The sequence below is a fragment of the Suricata suricatta genome, chromosome X (assembly GCF_006229205.1).
Source record: "Suricata suricatta isolate VVHF042 chromosome X, meerkat_22Aug2017_6uvM2_HiC, whole genome shotgun sequence".
In the NCBI taxonomy this organism is placed as follows: domain Eukaryota; kingdom Metazoa; phylum Chordata; class Mammalia; order Carnivora; family Herpestidae; genus Suricata; species Suricata suricatta.
In genome coordinates, this window is record NC_043717.1 from 44,835,760 (window position 1) to 44,844,301 (window position 8,542).

An 8,542-nucleotide genomic window follows, 5' to 3' on the forward strand; every position below is an offset into this window, starting at 1 on the left:
CAAGGAGATGTAAATCAAAACTACAATGAGTTATCACCTCACATATGTCAGAATGGCTAAAATTAAAAAAAAAAACAGAAGAAAGAACAAGTATAGGCAAGGATGTGGAGAAAAAGGAACCTTCATGCTCTGTTGCTGGGAATGCAAACTGGTGTGGCCCTGGGGGTAAAGAGTATGGAGAATCTTCAAAAAGTTAAAAATAATACTACCCTGTGATCCAGGATTCACACTACTGGGTATTTACCCCAAACATGCAAAAATGCTAATTTAAAGTGATATATGCACCCTTATGTTTATGGGAGCATTACTTACAATAGCCAAGTTATAAAAGTATCCCAAGTTTGTCCACCACAGATGAATGATAAAAAAGATGGGGGGAGTGTGTGTGTAATGGTATATTATTTGATTATTTGACCATAAAAAAGAATGAAATCTTGCCATGTGCCATAACATGGATGAGATATAGAATATTATGCTAAGCAAAACAAGGCAGTCAGAGAACGATAAATACCATATGATTTCACTCATGTGGTGAATTTAAGAAACAAACAACTGAAGAAAAAAGGAGAGAGAGAAACCAAGAAAACAGACTCTTAACTATAGAGAACTGATGGTTACCAGAAGAGAGGTGGGTGCAGGGATGGGTGAAATAGGTGATGGAGATTAAAGAGTACACATATCTTGATGAGTACTGAGTAATGCATAGCATTGTTGAATCACTATATTGTACACCTGAAAATGATATAACACTGTGCGTTAACTAGACTGGTATTAAAATATGAAAACTTAATTTAAAAATAAATAGCAAGAGACAGAAGGGACAAGAACTCCAAAAATAACTGGAAAACAAATAGCATAATGGCAATAAGTACATGCTTATCAATAAGTACTTTAACTGTGAATGGCCTATATTCTCCAATCAAAAGAAATTGGGTGGCAGAATGAATAAAATAATCAAGACCCATCTATATGCTGCCTACAAGACCAAAAGACACATACAGATAAAAACGAAGGAACAGGGGTGCCTTGGTGGCTCAGTCAGTTAGGCGTCCAACTTCAGCTCAGGTTCATGATCTCACGGTCCATGGGTTGAACCCTGTGTTAGGCTCTGTGCTGACAGCCCAGAGCCTGGAGCCTGCTTCACATTCTGTGTCTCCCTCTCTCTCTGCCCTCCCCTGCTCACTCTCTGTCTCTGTCTCTCTCTCAAAATAAAATAAAGACATAAAAAAGTTTTAAAAATAAAATAGGGACGCCTGGGTGGCTCAGTAGGTTAAACGTCTGGCTTCTGCTCAGGTCATCATCTCATGGTTCATGAATTCAAGCTCCGCATCAAGCTCTGTGCTGACAGCAAGCTCAGAGCCTGGAGCCTGTCTCAGATTCTGTATCTCCCTCTCTCTCTGACCCTCCCTTGCTCACACTGTCTCTCTGTCTCTCAAAAAAAATTTTTTTTAAATAAAAAACTTTTTAAAGGCTTTAAAAATAAAATAAAAAATAAAAAAATGAGAGGGCAGAGGGACATTTACCCTGCAAATGGCAGCAAAAAAAAAAGTGGAGTAGCAATGCTTATACTGAAAAATATAGAGAAATGTGGCATTACATAATGATAAAGGAGTCAATCTAACAAGAGGATATTACAGTTTTAAATGTCTATGCACCCAGCATTGGAGTACCTAAATGCATAAAGCAAAAGTTAACAGACATAAAGGGAGAAACTAACAGTAATGCAATAATAGTTGGGGATTTTAATACCCCACTAACATTGATGAATAGTTGATACAGGCAGAAAATTCATAAATAAATGCTGGTGCAATTTTGATGGGGATTTCATTGAATGTGTAGATTGCTTTGGGTAGTAATGACATTTTCACAATGTTTATTCTTCCGATCCATGAGCAGGAAATGTTTTTCTATTTCTTGGTGTCTTTTTCAATGTCTTTCATAAGTTTTCTATCGTTTTCATCATATAGGTCTTCTACATCCTTGGTTAGGTTTACTCCTAGGTATTTTATGATTTTTCATGCAGTTCTGAATGGGGTCAGTTTCTTGATTTCTCTTTCTGCTGCTTCATTATTAGTGTATAGAAATGCAACCGATTTTTGTACATTGATTTTGTACCCTGCAACTTTACTGAATTCATGGATCAGTTCTAGAAGGCTGGAGTCTGCTGGGTTTTCCATGTAGAGTATCATGTCATCTGCGAAAAGTGAAAGGTGGACTTCTTCTATGACAATTCTGATGCCTTTTATTTCCTTTTGTTGTCTGATTGCTGATGCTAGGACTTCCAGCACTATGTTAAACAGTGGTGAGAGTGGACACCCCTGTCGTGTTCCTGATCTCAGGGGGAATGCTCTCAGTTTTTCCCCATTGAGGATGATATTTGCTGTGGGCTTTTCAAAAACTGCTTTTATAATGTTTAGGTAAGTTCCTTCTATTCCGACTTTCTCAAGAGTTTTTATTAAGAAAGGGTGCTGTATTTTGTCAAATGCTTTTTCTGCATCTATCAAAAGGATCATATGGTTTTTATCTTTTCTCTTGTTAATGTGATGGATCACATTGATGGATTTGCGAATATTGAACCATCCCTGTAACCCAGGAATGAAACCCACTAGATCATGATGGATAATTCTTTATATGCTGTTGAATTCGATTGGCCAGTATCTGGTTGAGTATTTTTGTATCTGTATTCATTAAGGATATTGGTCTGCAGTTCTCCTTTTTTGCTGGGTCTCTGTCTGGTTTGGGTATCAAGGTGATGCTGGCTTCGTAGGAGGAGTTTGGAAGTTTTCCTTCTATTCCTATATTTTGAATAGTTTGAGAAGAATGGGTGTTATCTCTGCTTTATATGTCTGGTAAAATTCCACTGGGAAGCCATCTGGCCTTGGGCTCTTGTTCATTGGGAGATATTTGATAACGGATTTGATTTCTTCACTGGTTATTGGTCTATTCATGCTTTCTATTTCCTCTTTTTTGAATTTTGTTAGTGCATGCATGTTTAGGAATTTGTCCATTTCTTCTGTGTTGTCCAGCTTGTTGGCATAGTTTTTCATAGTAATCTCTAATGATTGTTTTTCTAAGGAATTGGTTGTAATAGATCCATTTTCATTCATGATTTTGTTTATTTGGGTACTCTCTCTTTTCTTTCTAAAGAGCCTGGCTAGAGGTTTATCAATGTTGTTTATTTTTTCAAAGAGCCAACTCCTGGTTTCGTTGACCTGCTCGACTGTCTTTTTGGATTCTATATTGTTTATTTCTGCCCTGATATTTATTATTTCTTTTCTTTTGCTGGGTTTGGGGTTCTCTTACTGCTCCCCTTCTAGTTCCATTAGGTGCTATGTTAGATTTTGAATTTGTGCTTTTTCTAGTTTGTTGAAATACGCCTGGATTGCAATGTACTTTCCTCTTAGGAATGCCTCTACTGTGTCCCAGAGATTGTTGTATTTTCATTTTCAGTTGTTTCCATATATTTTTGAATTTCTTCTCTAATTGCCTGATTAGCCAATCATTCTTTAATGGGGTGGTTTTTAACCTCCACGTTTTTTGGAGGTTTTCCAGAATTTTTCCTGTGGTTAATTTCAAGATTCATAGAATTGTGACCTGAAAGTGTGCATGCTATGATCTCTATTAGTTTATATTTATGAAGGGCTGTTTTATGACCCAGTAAGTGATCTATCTTGGAGAATGTGCCACGTGTACTCGAGAAGAAGGTGAATTTCCTAACTTCAGGCTGCAGAGTTCTAAATATATCTATTAACTTTATGTGTTCCAATATATCTTTCAGGTCCATTGTTTCTTTAGTGATTTTATATCTGGTTGATCTATCCATTGCTGTCAGTGGAGTATTAAAGTCTCCTGCAATTTGCATATTCTTATCAACAAGATTGTTTCTGCCTGTGATTAATTGTTTTATGTATTTGGGCGCTCCCGAGTTTGGCACATAGATATTTATAATTCTTAGCTCTTCCTGATGGAGAGATCCTGTAACTATTATATAATGTCCTTCTTCATCTTTTGTTATAGCCTTTATGTTAAAGTCCAGTTTCTCTGATATAAGTATGGCTACTCCGCCTTTCTTTTGTCTTCCAGTCGCATGATAGATATTTCTCCATCCTTTACTTTCCATCTAAGGTGTTTTCAGTTCTATGGTGAATCTCTTTTAGACAGGAAATAGATGGATTTTGTTTTCTTATCCATTCTACTACCCTGCGTCGTTTGACTGGAGCATTCAGTCCATTTACATTCACTGTTATTACTGAAAAATGTGAGTTTACATTCATTGTGTTCTCCATAGAATTCATGTTTGTAGTGGTGTCTCTGGTACCGTGTATTCTTTGCAGCATTTTCCTCATAGAGTCCCTCTTAGGATTTCTTGCAGGGATGGTTTGGTGGTGATGAATTCTCTCACTTTTTTTTATTTGGGAACACCTTTATCTCTCCTTCTACTTTGAATGACAGTCTTGCTGGATATTGGTTTCTTGGCTACATATTTTTCCTGCTCATCACATTGAAGATTTCCTGTCATTCCATCCTGGCCTACCAAATTTTATTATATAGGGTATAACCACTCTGATGGTTTTCCCTTTGTATGTTAGGGCCCTTTTATTCCTAGCTGCTTTCAGAATTCTCTCTTTATCTTTATAGTTTGCACTTTCAGTATGATATGTCATTCCAAAGGTTGATTCAAATTTTGTCTTAATGGAGTTGTTTGTGCCTCTTGAATTTGAATGTCTATTTTTTCCCCAGATTCGTGAAATCCTCAGTTATAATTTTCTCTAGTACCCTTCAGGACCTCTCTCTCTTCCTCTTCAGGAATTCCTATGATACGGAGGTTGTTCTGTTTGATTGTATCTCACAGGTCTCGAAATCTCCTTTCCTGCTCCTGGATCAATTTCTCTCTCTTTTGCTCGGCTTCCTCTTTTGCTATAACTGTGTCTTCTAATTCACCTATTCTTCTCTCTGCCTCTTCAATCCCTGAGGTGGCCACCTCCATTTTATTATTCACCTCATTTATAACCTTTTCTAACTCATCACACCTATTTTGAAAGTCCCCAGTCATTGTATCAGTAGCTTCTTTTATGGTTTTTTCAAGCCCAGTAATTAATTTTATGACAATTGTTCTAAATTCTTGTTTAGCTATGTTGTTTAGATCTGTTTTGAGCAGTTCTATGGCTGTGACCTCTTCCTGGAGTTTCTTTAGGGGAGAGTTCTTTTGTTTTGTCATTTTGGCTAGTTTTCTCTCTCATGACCTTTTTAAAAAGCTCTTTGTGCACTGTGCATCTGTTAATATTGCTCTGTTAATGGAGGCTTATTGACTATCCAGGGCCTGTCGTTTCATGAAATGTTCTTTTAATGGTCTCTCAGTTTCTCTTGTTGTGCCTTTGATTATTTAATTTCGCTACTCAGAGATATTTAGGACACTCTGTCATGTGAACTTTGGCTTGTTTCTTGGGGTAGCCCTGAAAAGGAAAACAGACAATCCACAGGGAACAAAAGCATCCAAATGCACAGACAAGTCAAACAAACAAACAAATTAAAAGAGGGAAAGGAAGAAAAGAAATGGAAGAGAGAGGAAAGAGAAGAAAAAATAAAGGGGGACAGAAACAACAAAGGACAGTAGACAGTCTTAAAGTTATAACCAGTCGAGGGGAGAGTTGAGGATCAGATAAGGGAGAACACATCTGGATGGCAAGAGAGAAAAAAAAGAGAGAGAAAGAATAAAGGAAAATAAAGAGTAATAATTTAAAAAATAAAAAAGAGTGAAAAGTTAATAATAATAAAAAATAAGTACAAAGAAAAGGCAGCAGCTCCCCCTAGCGGATAGGCTTGATGTAAATAGGTCTGGGGGCTGCTTTCTGAGGCCCCGCCTTGGTGGTTGGGGAGAGAAGAATGGCGGTGCCCCAAACTCCACTGGAACTAAGCGCTGTAAGCCATTCTATGAGTCAGATCCCCTTGGGCCATGGCTGAGCCAAGCTGTATTTTCCAGGCCCACTTCACTTCAAAATCCTAGTCCATGCACTTTTATGTTACAACAGATGAGATGTACTCATTTTGGAGGCTGATTTCTTAGCCGGGATCTCATAGGGGGAGGAAGCAGTTTTTCTTGGAGTTGGCCGGGATTTGCGCCACTGCTGCTGGAGGAGTGCTGCTGAATTTGAAGTGGGTGTCCCTGAAGCCTCTGCTGCTGCTGCTGCCAACTCCCTGCCTGTATTGCATAGGGGTGAGGGCAGCTTTTTCCTGGTGGCACCCAAGATTTGGGATTCACGCTGCCCAGTGGTTATATATGGAGTGAGAGTTTTTCTCTGCATGCCAGGCTAAATGTTCTTTATCTCTTCTCTAGAGACAGTACTATGAGAGTGTTCAGTTTATTTTTCTCTTTCCTTTGTCTCTCAGGGGCTCTGTTCACTTTCCCTGTGTTGGACTGGGGCTCCCACCTCCCCTGCCCCTCTCCATCTGGCCCTTTTTCCCATCTCTCAAGTTCACAGTCACACACTCAGGCATATTTTAGGTTGGCTTCTTTCTGGAGTCTGTATTTTCTCCTTCCACTCTTGCAGATGAGAGTAATGTCCTTCTCAGTTTGATAGATGGGGTGGACGAAGTTTACAGAGCTCCTTTCTTCTCTGGCATCTTGGTTCCTCCCTCTCTTTGACTTTGAATTTACCAACTTTTTTCTATGTATGTCTCATGAGGCAAGGGTAACAAAAGCAAAAGTAAACCATTGGCAATACATCAAAATAAAAAGGTTGTGCATCATGAAGAAAACAATCAACAAAACTAAAAGGCCACCTACTGAATGGAAGAAGATATTTACAAATGACATATCATAAAAAGATTAGTATCTAAAATATATAAAAACTTCTAAAACTCAACAAACCCCAAAATTAATCCAATTAAAAATAGGCAGAGAATATGAACAGACGTTTGTCCAAAGGAGACATCCAGATGGCCAAGAGACACATGAAAAGAGATTCATTATAACTATCAAGGAAATGCAAATCAAAACTGCAATAACCCATGACTTCACACCTGTCATAATGGCTAAAATCAACAACACAGGAACAATAGGTGTTTGCAGGAAGATAGATGAAAAGGATCCCACTTATATTGATGCTGGGAATGCAATCTGGTGCAGCCATTCTGGAAAAGAGCATGAAGGTTTCTGAAAAAAGTTAAAAATAGAACTACCATATTATCCAACAATTTTAATACTGGGTATTTACCCAAAGAATACCAAAACATTAATTAAAAGGGATACATGCACCCCTAACGTTAGAGTAGCATAGTTTAAAATACTCATGATATGAAAGCAGCCCATGTGCCCATCTAAGGATGAATGAATAAGAAGATGTGGTGTATATATATACATATATATGTATATGTGTGTGTGCGTATATAACGGAATACTACTCACCCATCAAAAAGAATGAAATCTTGCAATGACGTGGATTACATCAAGCATATGGAAAAGCTCAAGTATATTAGGCTAAGCGAAACAAGTCAGTGAGAGGAAGGCAAATAACATGTAATTTCACTCATATGGGCAATTTTATAAACAAAACAGATGAACACATGGGAGGGGAAAGAAGAGAGAGAGAAAGCAAACTATAAGAGATGCATAACTATAAAAAACTAACAGGGTTGTAGAGGGAAGTGGGTGCAGGATGGGATAGATGGATGATGAGTATTAAGGGAGACACTTGTTATGATGATCACTGGCTGATATACCTGAGGAAATATTTAATTCTAGCCCTGACACGACATTACACCATATGTTAACCATCTATAATTTAAATAAAATTTTGAAAAAAAAGATATGGCATATATATATATGTATATGTATATATATATGTATATGTGTATATATATATATATATACATACATATATATATATATATATATATATATATAGAGAGAGAGAGAGAGAGAGAGAGAGAGAGAGAGAGAAAGGACTGAGGGAGGGAAAGACAAGAGAAAGAGAAATATAATTTAGCTATGACAAGAATGTTGGTCAGAGAAAGACAAATACCACATCATTTCACTTATATTGGAATTCAAGAAATAAAACAAAGGAGCAAAGGGGGAAAAAGAGAAAGAGAGACACAATTCAATTAACAGACTCTTAAATACAGAAAATAAACTAAGTGTTATCAGAAAGGAACGTTGTGGGGATTCTTAAATAGGTGATGGAGATAAGGATTGCACTTCTTCTGTTGAGTACCGGCTGATATAAGGAATTCTTCAATCATTACATTGTACAATTAAGATAAATATAAAATCTTATGTTAATTAAGAGTAACTAAAATAAAAATTTTAAAGAAAAATATTGCAAATATAAAGGAATATATAAAATTGATGTGTCATCAATTTTCCTAATTAGTTTCACAATATAGAAAAAATAAAACTACAATGACGAGGACACCTTGTTCATTTATTGACCACCGGCTTCATGTGAGGCACCAGTCTAGGTTCTGAGGATCTTCCATGGCACACAGCCCTCAGTTCTAAAGAATGTTCTAGATTACACGGGAAAGACAAATATGTAAACTG